Source organism: Bombyx mandarina, chromosome 23 (assembly GCF_030267445.1).
Source record: "Bombyx mandarina strain Sakado chromosome 23, ASM3026744v2".
NCBI classification, from domain to species: domain Eukaryota; kingdom Metazoa; phylum Arthropoda; class Insecta; order Lepidoptera; family Bombycidae; genus Bombyx; species Bombyx mandarina.
In genome coordinates, this window is record NC_143229.1 from 17,440,982 (window position 1) to 17,463,450 (window position 22,469).

The following is a 22,469-nucleotide window of genomic DNA, read 5'->3' on the forward strand; positions in this document are numbered from 1 at the left end:
AGGTAGGGGGAAAAAGCGCACAAGCCGCGGGCATTTGATGTCATCGCATCTTAGTTTCTCGCCGGATCTTCTCAGTGGGTCGCGTTTCTCGGTCGCGATCTGGTGGTAGATTCTGTGAAGCACTGCTCTTGTTAGGGCTAATGTTAGCAACGCACCCGGTTTGAGCACTGTGAGCTCACCTACACGTCATAGCGTAGCTGGAATAGCCCATTAGGCTACCAACGATTAGGTAGGAAAAAAGCGCACAAACCGCGGGCCCCTATTATTTGATTTCTAAAAAAGGGTTATTTGATGCCATTGCATTATGTATCTCCTACATACCTAGACTGATATTATTCGGTTACGTGTCAGGGCTTGAGAGATCGTTTGTTGAGATTATGATAGCAGGACGAAAACAGATAACGTAATCGGTCACCGCTAGTTTGAAACAAGTCTGCTTTGCGATCTTGCCAGACTTGCCAGGCTTGCCAGAGAATGCACGACTGTGAAGCGATTACAAAAATTAAAGCATTGAAGATAAAAATATAGATGAAAAAGTAAGAGCTCTTCGAATTATTTGAACCTTTGCATTTGGTCAAGGACTTCAAAACAGGATGTGATTTATTCGGAACAATATAATATAATTACAATTCTAATCTATTTATGGAATCATTTAAAAAAGATGCATTTCCTAATATTTATAATAAAACCAATATTACGCTGTAAGAAATGCGAATCTATGGAATGCATACACAAAAATATCAACATACTTTTTATTTTTTTATTTTTTGTAGTACATTCCCTTCAGCTGTAGCATCGTACTGCCATTTTGTTATTTAATATTATTGTTATTTTATATATTGCCATTAATATAATTAAAAAAAAAAACCGTTTCTCAAATTAAAATTTTTCACGGGTCCGTGTCTGACCTGTACGTGGTCTATGGGAAGCGGTTATCAAATTCATAATTAACTAGTCCGGTGTATTTCAAAGAACCTTATTACTAAGCTTGTTCCCACGGCACAACCTATGTTGAATTTACTAACAGAATATCTCATTGAAATCAATAGTGACAGAAGTTCAGACTTGGCGACGATTGTGGTTGCAACAAAGGTCCCCAAAGGACCTGTGTGCTTAGCGCGAGTTCTTTAACGTTCTCGATCGCGTAAAAGTTAACTCAAGCTTGTATGCTGTTGGAACAGCGCCCCTAGCGGCAAACGTAGGCAAACTTAGAATTCTTGTATCGAGGTGGGTGGCGGCATTTACTTTGTAGACGTCTACGGGCTCCGGTAACCCCTAAACACCAGGTGGGCCGTGAACTCGTCAACCCATCTAAGCAATCATCATCATAATCTGTTACTCTTGGCAGAGAAGTCGTGGTCATGTGGAAACCTTGTCTATTAAGCCTTGACAGCTGTTCTCCATTCTATGTTCTAAGCAATAAAAACTAGTTCTTTGTTTTGTGTTTATATAGACATGTGAAAGTGCTCACGGCCCAGCCGATGTCAAATGGTTTGTGGAGTCCATAGACATCATGACATGAGGTCGGAGCCTCAATTGTATATATATCTATTACGGCTGTAGTTTCAAAGCGAAACGAATTATTGTTACGCCACCAAAATAGGCAGAACGATGGTAGGTATCCGTGGGACACCCTAAGAGTGAATTTATAAATAAATTCATAGGGGAATATGAGATACATCTTCACGCATTACACAACCGGCGATGTTATTAAAGCAACCAAAAAACTGAATTTTAATGATCTTAACTGATTTTTTATTAACACTTTGACTGCTGTGTAGGTCACCGGTATCCTACACGGCGCACTGAAATAATTATGTGGATTTCTCTCTTCTTAAAAGCGCCGGAATATCCAATATACTCTGGGAAAGACGAATCCGAAGATACTGAGAATGAATCTATTTCTAGACCTAAAAGATATACATTAAAAACAAAAGAAGGCAAAGTTAGGCAATCCAGAAACTTTTTTTTCTTCTTTTTTTTCCTACCTAAGCTAATGAGAGGCCATTTCAGCGTAACCATAACAAGTAGGTGAGTTCACGGGGCTCAAACTTGACGACGTTGCTAACACTACCCTAGCAAGAGCAGTGCTTCGCAGAATTTACCGCCGGATCGTAATCGCGACCCACTGAAAAGATCCGACGAGAAACTCAGTGGATTTCCAGACGCTTAGTAACATAACACTGTAAGGCACCGGTGACTTGTATAGAAGTCAACGTGTTAAATCGACGTATGACGTATTATTGTGAGATAATTATAATTGATTTAATACCACTGAAAAAAAAATTAATAATTCGAAGAACATTACCCCACTAAGACAAAAATTTACATTGTTCTGTACAATAATTAGTTTGTTCGTCGTTTGGCCACAAATGACGTCACTCGTTGCGAGCTTCGTGAAGCGTTCGCGTCCATTTTGAAAAGCTGTTCGTCTCCCTATTTATAGATACCGATTACCTGGATTCTACTTATTTAAGCAACAAAACCTTTTTAAAGGCCCTTCCCGTCTCAAAGCGAACAACATTCATGCTATTTAATGATTAACAAAAACCAGTCATGATTATATCGAAGGGTGAAAGGCTATTTGGTTTGAGCGAAATTTCGCTTGATACGCGACATTTATCTTTGCAATAAAAGGTGCGTTTTATATTTTGGTATTAGCATCGACAACTCGATGTTTTAATTCAACTTCAATTATTTTTACCACATTCGAATGGCCGAAAAAGTTTATCTGTCATGACGTTTTTTTTCCAAATTTGAAACTTTCAATTGCTCTCCTGTAAAGTTGCGAAAAAATTTAGCTTACAGCTAAATAGCCACCCATCACCCAGCCCTCGATATATTAATACCCCTGAAAAAACAACGATGTAAAATCTACAATTCACCATTGATCTTGGATATATGTATATATAAATTAAGACGCATCTACGAACGGAGTTCCGCTGACCAAACGCGAACTAATGAAACAATGTGTCCCCCACACAATCAAACGGCGACAACGTTTAATGATAAAGCCGCGTTCACGATGGAGCATTTTTTTTCAAGACTCCACCGGCTCATCGATATTACCTCAAATACAGCGGAACTGAAACGTAGTAAAAGTACCGTCAAAATCTCTATATAATTATTTCTAGCTATATGATGTCCTTACGCTAGTTAGCAAGCATATTAAGCAGATTTTGACGAATAACAACAGAGTCAATTACATTCCCGATCCTGCGGACCGAATAGTACACAATGGTCATCACCCAAACCACGTCATTTCGGATCCTCCCGATCCATTAACGGTGCTTTTAGGTACCCCAAGCACCGGTATAAGTAACTCATATTTATAGAGACAGAGATGTTGAAAATTGGTATGCATTTATATAATCTAAAGCCTATCTCGTTATATTATTATAAATACATACCAATTTTCAACTTTCTATCTCTATAAATATAATGAGTTACGAATTTTTAAAATAGTTTTATGGTCCTGGTGCAAAGTTGGGTTTTTCAAGTTACGACAATTCCGCTTTCTTCCGTCGATATGAGATAGTCGTGTTGGAAACATGGCCAGCGTGCACACGGCTTTACTTACTCTGTAAGTGATAGCTTTACGAATTGGATCCTGCGGTAATTTATGTTTGTTTGTGTGCGTTAATACTGATGCATTAGTGAGCGTGTGTATTTTTATAATTAGTTTTCAAGATAATGAAAATGACATTGAAAATCCATTTCAAATAGTGGTTCCTGCAAAGGATTTTTGTTTTGCCTTCGTAGACTTAATAGTGTACGGTTCATCAGATGTTGAGTGGTTATCGCCGCTCATGGACGTTGGCAGTGACAGGTGTATAGCCAAGATTGAAGATGGAAATTTCAAAGCACGCAGTAAATACGTTGGAGAGAAGTTCATTCCATAGCCGAATAGTGCGTGACGATAATTTATTCTGGAAAAGCACTGTGGATGAAGGCAGCGGTTCTAAGTTCTAGATTCTGTTCCTGTGGCGGCAGGGTCTTGCTATGAGCCCGCAAGCTTCGAACAACGACCAAACTCCGGTTGTTTGGGTATATCAAAAAGAAAATTCTCTCATGAATTATTTGCAGATCGGACAAATGGAACCTTAGGCAATTTGTAGTCATGTGGTTTGCGAAAGCACAGAAATCACAAAACGATTGATTGAACGTGAAAAATAAAACAGAGCAACGTGTTTTTAATTTATGGTCCAAGAGTATAATGGGATAGGTATTCTGGACGATGGAGGTTGGAGTGAACGACGCGTGAGGCGTGGCTCTTTGATCTACTGCGAGACAATATTTCAAGCGTAGACTTGTAAATGCAGTCTACTTTTTATTCTTGGCAACTGCAGAGCGTGTCACCGCATGGATTGGCAGCGCGTTCCTTTTTTTGGGCAAGGAGTCGAACCCCAAAGAAGTTTCAACACCTAGAGGGCACGCGTGGTATATGGGTCTTGATAGTCTCCAGATGTTGGGAGCAGGCCGTGGGCCCAATTATGTTTTAGGACCATACCCACCGAACGACTCCCCTTGAACTCTCTCACCCGCGTCCAATCTCCATCCGGAGACAGAACCCTGGCAGAGTAAGGGGGTCGCGTAGTCAACATGGCATAGTCCTGTCTATGTTTGGTCTTTAGAAGAAATGTGTGTTGGGTAGAGTCTACCCAAAGATATTCTTTTATTTGTTGGATAATGACACTAGAGCAACTAAGCAATATCTTTTAGCACGATTTGAAACGCGACGAAACGAAGGAGCGACTGTAAAATGAGACAAAAGCTTGCGTCTACAGAATTTAAGATGAGAGAGAATGAGATGGAATATTTTTTTAAGTTTTCTTTATCTTGTAAACTGTGAACAACGACCAAGAGTTATTAGTACAGTTCTGTCTATTTTGTGTGCCAAAATAATCGTGTAACAAGTTTCTTGGCGAGTTTAATTTGTTACTTATAAAATTTGGTATCTGTACCTACCAGGATTTCGACCATAGCAAAGTCAAATGTCTAATTATGAGAACACGGAGAACGTGTTAGTCCGGAAACGTATGATAAACAGGAATAATGAAAACATACTGAACCTATTCAATTTCCTAAAATTCATGAACCAGAAATATCTTTTCAAAATCTCAATTCTCTGTCTACCCACTATAAGTCATGACGATACAACTTCTAAGAAACGCGCCGACGTATCAAAAAAGGATCGCTTCCTCTCTCCCATTTTCATCTGTTTAAAAATGTCATCGAATTATTTCGTCCTAAAAAAACTATAGAGTAGTTAGTCCTTATATCTTTTTAATATTATATTTTGTGATGAACTGTTCTCGAAAACTAGTAGGATAGATGGTAGTGTTTCTAATTGTTACCACGGTATAACTACAATACACACAGAACCACATGCAAAAAAAAGAATACCATGAAACGGGTGGGACGTGCAATGCACACTTTAGCGCCCTCTAACTCTTCACTGTATATCACGTGTTCATGATTCTTAAATATTATTTTTTCTATAAAATACAATTTAAAATCCTCCGGTTTCTGATAATATTTTAGCTAACTAAAACCATATTATCTGCAGCCATTAAGGAGTGTTAAATAAAGGAAACATAAAGATACATTTCTATTCATAGTTCAACGTTGTACGTATTCGCCATAAACAGCGCCATCTGTTTATCAAAGTCGAAGCGAAAGATAAACTCTCTTCTCTTTTCTTCTTCAACCCGTGTCGAACCAATGCTAAGTGTAGGTCTCTTCGAATGCACCTCACTCATTGTCTTCGGTCTCTTGCCCTTCTCATCCAGTCTCCACCAACCCCTTTGCCAGGTCGTCGGTCCAGCTCGCTGGCTGTCTGCCCACGTTACGACGTCAAGGACGAGGTCTCCACTCCAGTACTTTTATGCCCCACCGATTGTCAGTGCGACGGGATATGTGGCCGGTCCACTTCCACTTTTTCCGAGCAATCACTTTGGCTATGGTCAGTCAAACCAGTTCTGCGGATTTCGGTATTGCGCATTTTATCCCGTAGAGAAACGCCTAACGTAGCCCGTTCCATGGCCCTTTGCGTGACTTTATGAAAGATATACAAATTGTACATAAATGTTCTTTCGATTCAGTTTATTTTTTTGCAAGCCCTCATTTCAATGATACGGTAGGTAGAAAACGAAGCCAGCTCAATCAGCGTGCATAAAATGAGTAAGTCATAACTTTAGATTTTTTTTTTTTTTTTTAAATATAGAAGAAACACGTGTAAATTTTAAGTTTTTCTCAAACATGTTTGGTCGTAACACAAAATAAATATATAAAATTATATCAAAACAATGTCGACTCTACGAATACGCCTGTTCGTAGCATTTGGCGCACATGTGTCTTCACCTAAATCAAAGCAGGATACATCAATGATATATTAATTGTTCCTTATTATAATATTGAGATATTAATCAAAGAAGAAAATTGTTTTAAAGAACGCAGACATTTATATTTTAGAAAATTTAATGCGTATTTAAAATATTGACAAATTCGATAGAGGCTGTGATTACTTTTTATAGAGCTACTGTAGGCAGACGAGCATACGACTAATCTGATGATAACGTGTCAACGATGGGGCACATGCCAATGATGAGCAAAGCGAAGCTTTCTCAGAACTCTCCACAAACCTCGTGTGAAGAAGGACATCTTATAGCGCAACAGAGGGGACATAATTCCAAAGTCGGGTGTTTCGTGGTCAAAAAGTCCGTCGACGCTCTAGACACGTCCTTACGGATCCATTATCATACCCGATCCTGTAGACCGAATGGTAAACAGTCGACGTCGCCCAAAGCACGTCATTACGGATCCTCCCGATCCATTAACGGTGCTTTTAGGCACCACAAGTACCGGTCACCGTCCTCGTCGAACCCGTCGCTTGCGACGAAGGGCTCGACGAGCGAATTAACCCCTAGACACAGCTCACTGAGTTTCTCGCCGGGTCTTCTCAGTGGGTCGCGTTTCCGATCCGGTGGTAGATTCTGCGAAGCACTGCTCTTGCTAGGGTCAGTGTTAGCAACTCTCCGGTTTGAGCCCCGTGAGCTCACCTACACACTTTAGGGTGAAGCTGAAATAGCCTCTCAAGGCTTATCAGCATAGGTAGGAAAAAAAAAAAAACGGATCCATCACATTCAATAACCCTTGCATTAGTCACTTTTAGCTCAGACACTAGGAGTAGGGACCCGTGTAACCTAAGCATCGGTGGCGGCATTTACATTTTAGATGTATACAAGTTCCGGTAACCACTTAACACGAGTGGGCCGAAAACTCGTCCACCTATTTAAATAATAACAAAAAACTATACGTTTGGCAACACTGCGGTAACAAACAGATTTTAACAGTCTTAGTATATTAATCGCCGCTGATTTTCTTAGTCCGAATCTTCTCACGACTTTAACAGCCGAACTGAAATAAATGCATTTGAATTTGAACATCCACTAATGACTAGGTTTAATTTAAACTCAATTCGATGATCGCTTTAAGCAGTCGCTCGACAGCTTTTTATCTTCGGCAACTAATGCTGTTCCCTTGTAACTTTGACGGACCTTATCGGGGAAACGGTCGAATTAATTCAATAAACGTACGGACAAGCATACCTTCGACGTATGCAGAGGTCGTTTTTAACCGACTCCAAAAAAAGGAGGTTGATGTTGGAGATGTTCGACAGTGTGTATTTTATCTATTGACTTTGATGACGTTGTTAAAAGACTATTACGTAGTTGTTTAGATAATAAAATTTATCGTGCGGTCCATGGCCCTGTATGGGGCCCCTGTGTGGGCGATGGACATGACGGCCAGCACTCTCGCCATTTTGCGCAAACCGCAGAGGGCGATGGCCGTCAGAGTCGTCCGCGGGTATCGCACGATTTCTCACGAGGCGGCTTGCGTCCTGGCAGGATCCCCACCCCGGGACCTAGAGGCGAAAGTACTCGCGTCATTATATCGATGGCTCGAGGCCGGTGCAGCGGCAGGTCGCACTGCGCCGAGAGGAGCTTCGTCAGGTCTTTGTGCGCCCTACCGCCGGCCTCGCCACCGTCGAGGCGATCTAGCCAGTACTCGACGACTGGCTCGGGAGAAGGCACGGCTCCTTGTCGTTTAGGGTGACGCAGGTGCTGTCGGACACGGCTGTTTGGCAAGTACCTGTACCTCACTTACGATACCAAAATGACAAGTATCTTTAATTTTGCTTAGAACATGAATACCATTTTCATTTTACTTTAGAATAAAAGCTTAAAACTCCTACCAAAATAGAAAATGGGGGTCCAATACACCCTGTCTGTGTATTCATCCTTTTGTTCCCAACATCAAATGAAACCCTTCAGCGTCAAAACGTTAATTCTCAATGACGCAACAATTTATAATTTTAAGAACGCTTCGCGGAAGAGTGGGAGCGCAACGTCGCCGTCGCTCTCTCTTTCTTTAACACGCCTACTCTTTGACAACAATGACGTCATCGAACAATGCACGCATTAATCGTTACTCGACAACTACCCTCAGAACATATGAAAGGTTTCCGACCCACTCGGATCCGAATGGAAATATTTAGCCCACAAAACCCGAGTTTTCTCATGCTATGGCTAATGAATATTGAACGAAGTTAATTGTAAAAGGGTGACAATTTCGAAAAACTACTCCTCACTGGCAAATTGGAAGGAAAGAGGCTTAAGGGACTTAGTTCCATGCATTGCTCCGTTCAAATTAACCCATAGACACAGCCCACTGAGTTTCTCGCCGGATCTTCTCAGTGGGTCGCGTTTCCGATCCGGTAGTAGATTCTGCGAAGCACTGCTCTTGCTAGGGCCAGTGTTAGCAACACTCCGGTTTGAGCCCCGTGAGCTCACCTACATGTTAGGGCAAGGCTGAAATAGCCCCTCAAGGCTATCAGCATTGGTAGAAAAAAAACCAAATTATGCCGACATTGGACTCCAAAATCAATGTCGCTATCCACTGCGCAGAGGATAGGAAGGAATGGTGGAACATAGTCCAAACAAAAGTGCACCGTAAAGATCACGACCGTCAGCCCCGAGGAACACGATGCAAGGACGAAGGAATTGTAAAATCGTCGACAAATTACGGTTCGGTTGAAAATGAACCATCAATTGTGGGACATTAAGATTGACAATTCCTTTTTTTTTTGTTTTTGCTTGACTGACTTAAAAGAAACGAGGTAGCTTGATTCATTCCTTTTTTTAATTCTGCTGTTGTGAATAGCGGTTCAGAATGTGGCATTGTCGGTGTCGATGACCGAACGCTTGGGAGCGTACTTTTGTTTTTGTTAATGTAGATTAGCAAACGAACTCACGGACTGTTCGGTGGTAAGTCATTACTGGATCGTATTGACGTCACGACGTGAAGTTGACACAACAATAGCTTTTTTTTTGGGATGTAGAGTTATCCCAGGACAGATGGGAGAACTTGACGGCTCAGTCGAGGGTTGCCGCTGCCCGAGGGCCTCCAGGAGAGCCCCCCGTACATCTCAGGCAGCTGCCTGGCGGCTGAATCTACTACCGGGTTCAGGCAAAATATTATTGTTATACGTTTTGACAAATTGCCATTATATCATGAGCTCTCGTTTCAACGAAACTAGCGTGACGATAACGATAGCTGAGCGATAACGCTGATAAGCTGATAACGATAGCTGAGTCCCGCGATGTTACCCACGGTTATTGTCGTACCGTGAGTCACGCCGCGGAGAGAAGCTAGTCTAAAAAAAGTAACCTAAGTTACTCCTCCTTAAGTACTCCTTAAGCAGGTAACTTAGGCTTAGTTAAGTACTCCTTATATCATCAACTATCTATCAGTGAAAGTCCCGTCAAAATCGGTCCAGCCGTTCCATAGATTAGCCGAAACAAACGGACAGAGAGATAAAAATTGTAAAAAAAAATTGGTGTAAGTATGTACCGTATATATATTCATATGCATGTAGTAAAAAGCGGTTATTTCAATATTACAAACAGACACTCCAATTTTATTTATATGTATAGAAAATCTGTCGTGAATTTCCTTACTCGAAACCAGACGTGGTACATGAGAGCGAAGTATAAATAAACATGATATCATTTTAAGATTCATTAAAAATTTTAACAAACATATAAAGATTACTTACTAGTTTTTCAGTAGCAAATGCGACAACACCATTTAACAATTTAAACAAAAAAATACACGCCTCACTTCAATGGCGAATCCAGGGGGGGGGTCATGGGGGTCATGACCACCCCCTGAGCTGGTTCCAGGACTTAGGTGGACCACTAATTGAATATAATGATTTTATTTATATATTTTGTCACCATACAGATTTTTGTAACTACATACCTTCAATATTTAATTAATTTAATATAATATAATAACTTTGTATAATGGCAAACGCTTGGGAACGAACGCATCTAAATTTGACTATGTGACCCCCTCCTGGCGCCAAAGCTGGATCCGCCCTTGCCTCACTTAAATTTTTATATGAACTAATGCTGGTCCCCCAATACTCGAAATTCGACTATAATTAATTGATATTAATAGTTTGAACATTATTATGGTTTAGCGTCAAATACTTCTACAATCACAGTTTTGTCCAAGGCTACACTTTATACAAATAATATTAAAGACAAACAATATTAATCTATTCTCAATTTGATGCAGACTTTAAAAAATAACAAAAGTTAGACAATAAACAAACAGTACCTATATGTATAAGTACATAATATGTATATGTGTATTGTGTCAAATACATAGTAGTGCGTGTAATGTTTTATTTTATTGATTTAATGTATTTTATGCCGATAATTATATAAAAAAAACAGCATTCTGCATTCCTTCTCTATATTCTCTATAAGTGTGGGAAATTTCATACTCCTGCGGCCGCGCAATTTTCGTAAAAAGGGATACAAAGTTTTTGCTTCACGTATTAATATACATATAGATTATAGCAATACCGAGGAAATAGCGAAACAATACAGACCAACAATCGCGTGCATGCACAATCTATTTTTAATTAATAAAATCATCATAATATTGAACAACAAAAGGAAGCCGCCAATAGTCTACATTGCCTTCAAACGACAACCTACAAACAATAAGAGCTTAGAGACTCTTTAATGTTTCTAAAACGTCTCGTCCAATGAGCGCGGCATAAATAATAAGGCGACGCTACGTCTCGGCAAATTACCGGGAACGAGCCGACCCGAGAATTGATCGCAACACTGAAATAAGTGCCGCCACGTCAAGCGCTGGCTGCGCGACGAGCATTCCCTTTGCTTGTCTCTCAGTCTCTTTTTTTTTTAACGTCTCCTTTGAAATTAGAACTATTTATTGATGAGAGAATGGATTCACTCGATACTAAGCTTCGCTCGTGACATTGCTTGCGTAGTGTTAATTTTGTTTCGCTACATTTATTGGAGTTACTCAATCGTTCGGGTTTTTTTTTTATTGGTTAGATGGGTGGACGAGCTCACAGTCCACCTGATGTTAAGTGGTTACTGGAGCCCTTAGACATCTACAACGTTAATGCGCCACCCACCTTGAGATATAAGTTCTAAGGTCTCAAGTATAGTTGGATGTGGTAAAGGCGGATATTATGGAGGAGAATAACCTCACCCAGTAGGATGCCGAAGATCGGGCAAAGTGGAGGAGCTTAAGTAGGAAAGTGTACCCTGGCTCTAGACCAGGAAAACGCTAGGAAGAAGAAGACAAATTATTATATTAAGGTATCTTACATTTTCTATAGGTATCTCTTCTCGTTGTTCAAGTTTGTAAGGCTTCAGTGAGAAGACTATTCTTCACACGGTTTCTCTCAATCTATTCCTATCATTTACCCAGCGGAGGCGCTGAGCAACTTCAATCTCAAATATCAATGTAAAAACATTTCAAAACGGTCGAGGAGACTTCTATTTAAATATTATAAAGGCAATATTATAAACAAATTTCCAAAAACTGACAACCCTGTCAATTGTGGTGGCACAATAGTAGAAAAGGTATATGGATAGGCATCACTGTCTATTCTATATGCACAAGAAGAGCGCAGTACGCGAGGATTGACGACGTCTGGTGAAGCGCACCACCACCCGGAGTGATGACCACGACCACTTTGCCGAGAGTGCATACGACTGCGAAGAATAGTCTACTCTAGTCCTCGGGAATCGAACTCTGTGCCATAGGGTCACCACTTAGCGGTTCGATGGGTTGACGCTTTTAAACGTCAATGAGAAACGTCAAGAGGTCATCAAACTCCAAACTCCCGAGAGTCGCTTCCCTCCCCAATATATAATACCGTATAAAAAGTTTAAATTGCCATAAATAACAACGGACTTAAGCGGAGTTTGGAGTGAATAACTAGCTTCCTCGTATGCAGAAGGGCGATACAGTCGGATCTTTATGTATGAAACGTAGTTTAATTTGATAAATGGTAGGATACACTTTTTTCTCCTACTTAATCGCTGGTAGCTTAAGGCTATTCCAGCTACGCGCGGACCGGTAGGTAAGATCACGGCTCAATCTGAGAGAATTTGCTAACACGTGCTTCGCAGAATCTACCACCGTATCGGAAACGCGACCCACTGAGAAGATCCGGCGAGAAACTCAGTGGGCTGTGTCTGATAGATACGACCCATAAGTCGACTCCACTTCATCCTGTCTAGCGTTTGCTCTTTAACATTAGTCTAGGTCAGGCCGGCAGACCTCATATCGCTGTCCACGATGCTTCGCCAAGTACAGGGCGACCAGGCCTTCTCTTGCCACGCAGTTGCCACTCAACCGCGATTGATGCTGCATTGACCCCGCCGAAGATTTAGTAGGTTTATGAGTAGGTTGTTTACTGGTGGTAGGGCCTCTTGAGAGTCCGCAAGGGTCGGTACCACCACCCTTCCTATTTCTGCCGTGAAGCAGTAATGCGTTTCGGTTTGAAGGGTGGGGCAGCCGTTGTAACTATACTAAGATCTTAGAACCTATATCTCAAGCTGGGTGGCGCATTTAAGTTGTAGATGTCTTTGGGCTCCATTAACCACTTAAGACCAGGTAAAAAAAAAATACGGTACTTACACCTTAATCCAAATGCACTTTGCTTCGTCACGTTTGCTTTGCTTCAGAAGCGCACTGGTCGTCCGAAAGCGGGCATACTACCCCTGACACGCCCCGCCACCGGTAGCATTTATATATGGCGCCCGCGTCGCATCTAATAGTCGAAACGTGCCTTTCAGTTTAATTTCATACGTATATTTAGAGAGCGTTTAGTGTTATGTTCACGGGTCCCCCTTCGCTTTCGTCGCGCGGCCTGCAGTTCGCCGCCATCTGTCATCGCGTTTGACAGTTGACAGCTAAACGCGTTTCAAAAATAGAACTCCGATTTTAACTTTAGCTTCTTTTTTTTTAATAAATTCATAAATAACAAAGAGTTCGCTCGTTGTGTTACTGAATTTGTTATTAGTCGTTTAATCTCCATGCGAAGCGAAAAGGGGGTAGGTATTGTCTTAATTAGAACAGATTTTTTTTTATTCATCCTAATTCATTATCGTAATTTTGAATACAAAACCAAAAGACGTTAAAGTGACTTTTTAAATGAAGATTTGGGGTTTTTTTTTTTCTTTTTTTTTATGCGCGTTTCTCGGCATCAATCTTACCTTGATACTTCAATGTTATTGTCTATTGTTTTTACGTCGCCGACGGAGGCGGTCAGCTCGCCTTGTCTATAAACCGTCGGGGTGCTTATTGGCATCGGCATTTTAGGGGTTCGGGCTAGCTGCTATTGGCCTTTACCAAAAGCTCTTTGGTCTTTCTGAAGTCTTAACGTTGCAAGTGCTTGTTTGATCAAGAACACCCGTCCGTGCGAAGCTGAAATAGCCTCTTAGGCTACCAGCGAATATGTATGGAAAAAAGGTCAAGGTCACCTCAGTGTTCATTCAGTTTTACTGGTGATAGGGCGTTGAGTCCGCATGGGTAGGTACCATCGCCCTGCCGTTACTTCTATTTCAGCCGTTAAGCAGTGATGCGTTTCGGTTCGAAGGGTGGGGCAGCCGTTGTACTGTAAACTGAGACCTAAAACTTATGTCTGAGGTTGGTGGCGGCATTTACGTTCTAGATCAGGGCCCTAAAACTGCGATACTTTAAGATAATTTTTTTTCTATGGAAACTAGCGACATCTTGTAGCAGGGGGCAGCTTGTAGCAGGGGGCAGACAAAATTTTATCAATTTGTGGTTTCTAAAAATTTACAAAATACTTCATTAAAAATCAAATATAAGATAGGTAAGACGTTACTGCTATCTACAGGAGCAATGAGAAAATAAATGAAGCGAAGCCATCTAGTGGCCGACACCCGTAAACATTTTTGATGAATGTTTAAGTTGCTTATCTATAACTCATTTATGTGTATTATCTATGTTCTAGATCACTATGGGCTCCGGTAACCATTTAACACCGGTAGGGCCGTGAGATTCCCCACCCATCTATGTAATAAATAAACAAATAAGACATAAATAGCTTCGAGGAAAAATAAAAAAATTGGTAGGTTCTTCGTCAATGAATCTTTTGATTCATATAATAAGACTAAGTAAATTCACGACCCTCCTAGTGTTAAGTTGTTTCTGGAATCCAGTCCAAAACTTTTTATATCCCCGCCCTTCGAAACGGATAGCTCAATTGTTTCGAGATAGAAATAGGCAGCAGTTATGTAAAGCGCTCTTAGGACCTTCACAATGAACGAAGGCTTCAAATCGCGGCAGGAACATAACAAAGAATCGAAATCAAAATTCATCTTTTATTTGTAAATTGAATCAATGGCTCGTACATGTTAAGTTAATTCAACGCAACCCAAATTATGCTTTAATCAATAAAATTCCACTTTCTACATCGTCGGAATACTTCGTTCAAAAACTGAATATCGAATTCGAATTTCGTTCAGTAATAACAACAATGATGTATGATAATTGAATTAAAAATAAAAAATATAACGAAAAATATTCGAATTCCACATTCGACATTTAAAATATTCGAAAACTCATTCAACGAGACCGTTATAAAAATAAAAGATGGCGCACGAAATACGACGCTGATTCCACAGCTAATACACGGGAATGTGGCTGTCTACACATAAATTAAAATTAAAAACGTTTTAAATTCTATTTTACATTCGTGCATATCGATAAATAAACAAAAAAAAAGTTAATAATAACAGGGTGCCAAATTGGATTTCTGATATCTGGACTTATTGCATACATACGTTCAGTTTTAGAAATGTCTTCTAGAGCGTTCTATCTAGTTTTAGAATTAAAAAAAAAAAATCTTGCATTAAATCTAGAATAAAAAAAAGGTTATTTACGATATCCCCCAGGGAAGGTACAGTGACGACCGTGCAAGTTTTCTAACGTTCACGATAGCTCAAATATGTATGCAGTTGGAACAGCGCCCCTAGCGGCAAACTTTCTAACTTCAGTTAACAAATTTGAGTTAACTTTTACGCTATCGAGAACGTTAAAAAAACTCGCACTAAGCACACTGAGGAGTTACAGGCCGCGCGGCGCGATACCACCACTCTAGCGCGCCGCTCAGAAGTGACATCAATAGCGACCGGTTGATGCTGTATCGCGTCCCAACCCGGCCAGCTGGTTCCAACCCAGCGGGGTATCCCGGGACACCAGCGGCTTCGGCGGCCTGACGAACAACGTAACGAGACGGGGGGAACTGGTAGAAATTTCGGCCCCCGGCCCAGAAAAAAATAAATACACGTGCTTAATAAAATAAATGTACCTAGTAATATGATAACACCAGTTAGTAATATGAAGTTACATAATTAAGCTGCAGAAAAGTCCTTCCTCATACTCGCATCAAGGGAACCGCAGTTTTACAACCGACCCCTCATACACTACGCTGACAGCCGTCAACTTGACATCTGTCAAAAGAGACAGTAATTAAAGCGACCGCAGCGCCATCCGTCATTGGCGTCGACAGCTACAGCAGTAACAATAAATAGACACGATAAGAATTTAAATTTAAGATACTCGAAATTAGTTTTAGAAAGTTAATTTGTCAGCTCGATAATACATATTTATTTCTGTTTATTTTAATGTTCTGAAAGTAGAGTGACCTAGGGATAATAACGTCACGCAATACAATAATTAATTTGAAGCGGTCGTGGGCTAACGGATAAGACTTGTATTGATGCGACGGAACTATACAACTATCCATTTTTTTTTATTGCTTAGATGAGTGGATGAGGAGAGCCGCAGACCGGGCTTAGTAGTGTGGATTGGGAGAGGCCTATGTCCAGCAGTGGACGACTGTGGGCTGTTGATGATGATGATGAGTGGACGAGCTCACGGTCTACCTCGTGTTAAGTGGTTACTGGAGCCCATGGAGATCTACAACGTAAATGCGCCACCCACCTTTGGATAAGAGTTCTAAGGTCTCAGTATAGTTACAACGGCCGCCCCACCCTTCAAACCGAAACGCCTTATTGCTTCGCGGCAGAGTGGTGGTACCTACTCGTGCGGACTCACAAGAGGTTCTACCATCAGTGATTACGCAAAATATTATTTTGCGGGTTTGATTTTTATTACACGATGTTATTCCTTCACCGTGGAAGTCAATCGTGAACATTTGTTGAGTACATATTTCATTAGAAAAAGTGGTACCCGCCTGGGATTCGAACATCGGTGCATCGCTCAACACGAATGCACCGGATGTCTTATCCTTTAGGCCACGACGACTACAAAACGTTTCGACTTGTATCGATTTATTTTAACCCTTTGAGGTGCGGAGTTCGCACGTATTGGACATATAGTTTAGTCTTAAAATTGCAAAGAATTAAGAAATACGCATTGGGCACGTGGTCACCACGGATGAAACCCAAAGTGAAAGAATAGCATCATGTAATAATGAAACATCAAACATTTTCTTTATAACTCCAGTGTCTTTCTAATATGTGGTAGGGCCATGATTCCCGTTTGCTCAATTTCAAGAAGGAAATACTGGATTATAGTTCTTGTTTAATTCATACAAAGCAAATTGTTCAAAAGTTGACCGAAACGCGAATCTAATTTGATATTCTATATTATGCTTCAAAGGGAATCTAACATCCTGTATTCAGATAGTTTAAAGGAAAAGGACGCGACCCAAGTCAAATTTAAGGACCAATTTGGGTACGACCTTTGGTGCAACGTTTAAAAGAAAGTTACAAGCGCCCTGATAAATAGGATAGTTCGTCTGGTGCGTCAAACAATCACCAGAACCAGAGTAATCCTTGATACATTCGAAGGTCTCAATAGAATCCCTACATTTCCTACATTGAATAATAATATCAATAAATCTTATATACATATTTTTATATAGATGCATACGAGGAGACTAAATTCCATATGTGGAATGGCCCGCGTGCCTAAAGGAGTAGATTGTCACATACCTCAAATAGTAAAATCGGACAGTGGCTCTCAAAGTTTGAACGGGCCCGATTTTGCAAGTGTTCTTTGATTTATTTTATTGCGGTTTTATTCAGTAACGACCTACGATTGTATGTAATGTGAAAATTTTAAAATATATACAATATAAGCTAAATGAAACCTTAATAAGCCATTGCGATGAAATTAAATGAAATAACGTTAGTAAAATGGTGGGAATTTACTGATTCTTTGGTAGGCTTTTGGAAGGAATACCAGAAGCCACATCCAGCGATATAGTTACATTTTTCTGCACGTCTACAGTTTCACGGCTACGCAACGTTTAATAAGCTAACTTTATTACACGATAAAACCTCAATAAACACTATGTTAATAAAATAAAACAATTCACACAACTTCGCTGCTCGCGTTCTCGCCCGGGATTCCATACAATTCGTTCTTACCGTTCAAGCCGAAAGGGGACGAAAAAGTTTGAGAGCCGACATTGTAGTCAATTGCGCGGTCACGCTGTGACGTGTGTTCGATCGTATGAATAACCGCGGTCGGTCTGTGGTTGTGATGAACTAAATTAGTGTTCAATGCATGCTCAAGTAGCCTAGAATATCTATATTAACCTCATCTTCTAAAGTCGTCGCCTAACGGATAAGACGTCCGATGCATTCGTGTTGAGTGATGCAACGGTGTTCGAATCCCGCAGGCGGGTACCAATTTTTCTAATGAAATACGTACTTGTAATGACAAGTGATTGACTTCCACGGTGAAGGAAAATAACATCGTGTAGTAAAAATCAAACCCGCAAAAATATTATTTACGTATTTACTGGTGCTAGGACCTCTTGTGAGTCTGCACGGGTAGGTACCAACACCCTGCCTATTTCAGCCGATCCTGCGGAAAGAATGGAAAGCAGTCGACGTCGCCCCAAACACGTCATTTCGGATCCTCCCGATCCACTAACGGTGCTTTTAGGTACCTCAAGCACCGGTCACCGTTCTCGTCGAACCCGTCGCTTGCGACGAAGGGCTCGACGAGTAAATTAACCCTCAGACACAGCCCACTGAGTTTCTCGCCGGATCTTCTCAGTGGGTCGCGTTTCCGATCCGGTGGTAGATTCTGCGAAGCACGACTCTTGCTAGGGTTCGTGTTAGCAACGTCGTCAGGTTTGAGCCCCGTGAGCTCACCTACTAGTAAAGGTTCCGCTGAAATAGCCTCTCAAGGTTATCAGCTTAGGCAGAAAAAAAAAACGTAACGTTGTCAACAGTTTGCTTAGTTCGAGTTTTTTAACGTTCTCGATAGCGTAAAAGTTAACTCAAATTTGTATGCAGTTGGAACAGCGCCCCTAGCGGCAAACGTAGGCAATCGTACCGGTCCGGTTAGGTAGGAAAAAAAGTGCAATTAGTTACACCATTTGTGCGGTTATTTGGCGAGTCATCCGAAGCGAACCGCTGTAGTAGTAGGATTTCATAAAAGCTTTTTTAAGGAGAGAAAGTGAGCTTTACATTTCTGATTCTTCGGAACGACAAAGATGAACACATACTTTATTGAATTTTGTTGGCATCAAGTGTGACGCCTCAACAATATTTACTTGAATTTGACTTTTTTTTTCTACCTATGCTGATAGCCTTGAGAGGCTATTTCAGCTTCGCCTTGACGTGTATGTGAGCTCACGGGGCTCAAACCGAGAGTGTTGCTAAGACTGACCTTAGCAAGAGCACTGCTTCGCAGAATCTACCACCGGATCGGAAACGCGACCTACTGAGAAGATCCGGTGGGAAACTCAGTGGGCTGTGTCTATGGGTTAGGATCCTCAAGATCCTATCCTCGATATGACTAAGCCTTCAAGGGTTTATTGGATTCCAGAGAAGCGGCGTCACAAGCGTATAAATACACAAAATTAAAGGAAAGAGTCCACCGGCCCAGGTAGTACGGTAGAGAACTATTAAATTAATCCCTAATCACTTTCCACATTAGAAAAAGCGATATAATTATCATATTAAATGTATTTTTATTTTTATTTTTTGTACCTCATTTAAAACTCATTACTGGAACATAGAGTATAGAGCTCGTAGAGGTGACCTTTCAAGGAAATGTTTTGAAATCTCAATTGTTCTTAATTTATCGACTACTAGCGACCCGCCCTCGGTTCGCTTCGGAAACTGTAATTTATTATTGATTTCTCCACTATTTAATGGATGTTATTATACATATAAACCTTCCTATTCAATCACTTTATCTATTAAAAAAAACCGCATCAAAATCCGTTGTGAAGTTTTAAAGATTTAAGCATACATAGCGATATAGGGACAGAGAAAGCGACTTTGTTTTATACTATGTAGTGAAGATCGGTGTTTATGGTATTTTATGTAACATAACAGCTATTACTTATTATTAATGCGATAAGTTATTGTCTGTTTACATTGTTTTAATCGAGGATTGACGTTTATAACAACATCAGCTCAATGTTTAGGATCTTCTTATGGTTACCGATCCGATAATACGCATATACCGCTGTTTGCTGTAACCTCTAGCAATGCTGAGGTCCATGAGCGTATGATCTGCTGCCTAAAGGGCGCCACACACGGCGAAGATAATCACATAAATATATATTATTATCTTAACCATGTGTGATAGATAGTTCATACGAAATGTATAGGGAGTGATATTGTAATATATTAAGATAAAATATTATAGTATCTTTTATTTTCCCCCCTTTTTTTTCGTTACCTTTGCTTTTGCTTTGAGAGGCTATTTCAGCTTCACTCTAACATGTAGGTGAGCTCACGGGGCTCAAACCGGAAGTGTTGCTAGCACTGGCCCTAGCAAGAGCATTGAAAAAAAAAAACGTTTTAAACCTTTTTTTTTTATCATACTTCATATCAACTAATGGTGGTGTAGTGTAAATAGTGGTAGGTGCAATGAAATGAAAATGCAAATGAAATTATTATCGCTATTTTAATTAATATTTTAAGCAGTAGGTACTTAGCTATGTAAGATTGAATTATAATTTATCTTCATTGAATGACAGGTGAGTGAACTTGTCTAAGAAAAACTGTTTTAAAGCTAAAGAGGGTTTTCTGTAACACGTTCCGGTGGTAGATTCTGCGAAGCACGGCTCTTGCTAGGGTTCGTGTTAGCAACGTCGACACGTTTGAGCCCCGTGAGCTTACCTACTAGTTCGGCGAATCAAGATTCAATGGTAATTATCGTTAACGCGATTCATGTATTCGTTCAATCACTTTTATTCGATGACAAATACCGTTACGAATGTATCGATAAAACTTTATGTCCAACACGAGAAGCACATCACTATGGCCGCCATCAGAAACGCGCCGATGGAATTTCATAATGTGCCTGACATCGGTCAGTATTCCATGAGTTTGTGTATCAAATATTAATTGATAATGATATCGTTGTGAAAACGATTCATTCATTATAACTGCTTTTATGAGCGGCGCGTGGAGCGATGTTCTTAAGGTTCCAGTAAAATCACATAAGCAGTTTACTACGGGTCATCCCACATATTCATAGTCATCGAAGACTGACAAACAGATTTCACTAGAGCAGCCTCTCCTGACATAAACAGCTATCGGCATAATTCAAACAAATTTTAAAAAGCCAAATTGACGGTAGTAGAACATTGCAAGATGCTCTATTGATAGGTTATCAACAACAGAAGTGTAGCCACAGGGTTTGTGGAACTCAAATATTGCTATATTAGTGAGACGACAAATCTAATTATTATTATTTTTTATTGTACCTGTAGGCTGACGAGCATACGGTCTACCTGATGGAGACTGATTACCATCGCTCATGGTCGTCAGCAATGCCAGGGGCAGAGCCAAACCGCTGCCTACCATTAAGTACTCTCCACAAGCCTCGTTTGAAGACGGACATGTCATAGAGCTCGGGAAACACCGTGGAGGGGAGCTCATTCCAAGGCTGGATGGTAAGTGGCATAAAAGATCTCTGGAAACGCACTACGAATGAACGCGGTGGCTCCAGGTAGTATGGTGCGATGTTAAAAACGAGATGACGATATTATCTCAAACAATTCCTTAAAGCACTCCTATTAGTACCGTACAATGGGGTAAATAGGGACAAAATCGACCTTCAGATTGAATTTTAAAATAGTTCCAATTAAATAGTCACTGCTCAACCAAAGAAATAAGTTGAGTCTTGAACGTACCTAGGTGATAAAAACCGTTACATTATTTTAATTATTCATTTTAAAGAAATAATCGGTAAAATAATGGCCGTCCCAATTTACCCAGCGTCCGGGGTAAATTGACACGGTTAAGGGTTAAATTGGGATATTTGTAAGGGTTGTCAACTCGCAGTACTGCGATATATAGGTAGGTGCCATATAATTATTTATATGGACCGAAATGATGAATACAATCCATAATTTAAGCACAATACACAACATAGTGTAAATTAAGCTGGTTTCTATTCCGAAGCGATGTGACGTGAATGATAATCAACAATACAATGATCAAAAAAAGTATGTGCATGTTATATTTTAGAAAATTATTATTTAATTTCCTTAAAAATCACAACTCTGAAACAAAATCATAAAATAGAATAAAAAATAGAAAACAAAAGGACTGGAAATGCAATAACACAATTTTATTTAATCAACATTTTCAAAATAATCTTTGAGCAAGAGTAAGATATCAGGTGAATAAGATAAAAAAACAGCTTTATCTGATTACTGCCAATAATAACAAAAATAAAAGAAATTCTTTCTAAGCGAAATAACTAAACTCAATTAATTCACTCACTCATAATTGGATATCTCGGATTTTTAATTAATGTTACATTTAAAATCTGAGGCCTGTTTTTATTTGTGTGTGTTCGTTGTGAATGTTAACAAAATCATGATTCGATGCGTGAATAGATTCTGAAATAACAAAAGTTTTGATTCGTTTGAGTTCTTTTAACTTTTAATTTTTTTTATTGCTATAAAAAACATACGACCGGGCAGATATTACAATGTAAATGTCGCGAAAAAAAAGTAATTATATATATACTTTTCTTTTACCTATAATACTTACATAAACTAACTGATAAACACATTAACCTTC

The 22,469-nt window shown here is 40.0% G+C and overlaps 1 protein-coding gene across 1 annotated transcript in view; it reads right to left on the reverse strand.

Annotated features, from left to right (window-relative positions):
• Positions 1-22,469, reverse strand: part of LOC114244185 (uncharacterized) — a 163,557-nt gene that overhangs the window by 107,546 nt on the left and 33,542 nt on the right. The gene's annotated exons all lie outside the window — the stretch shown is intronic.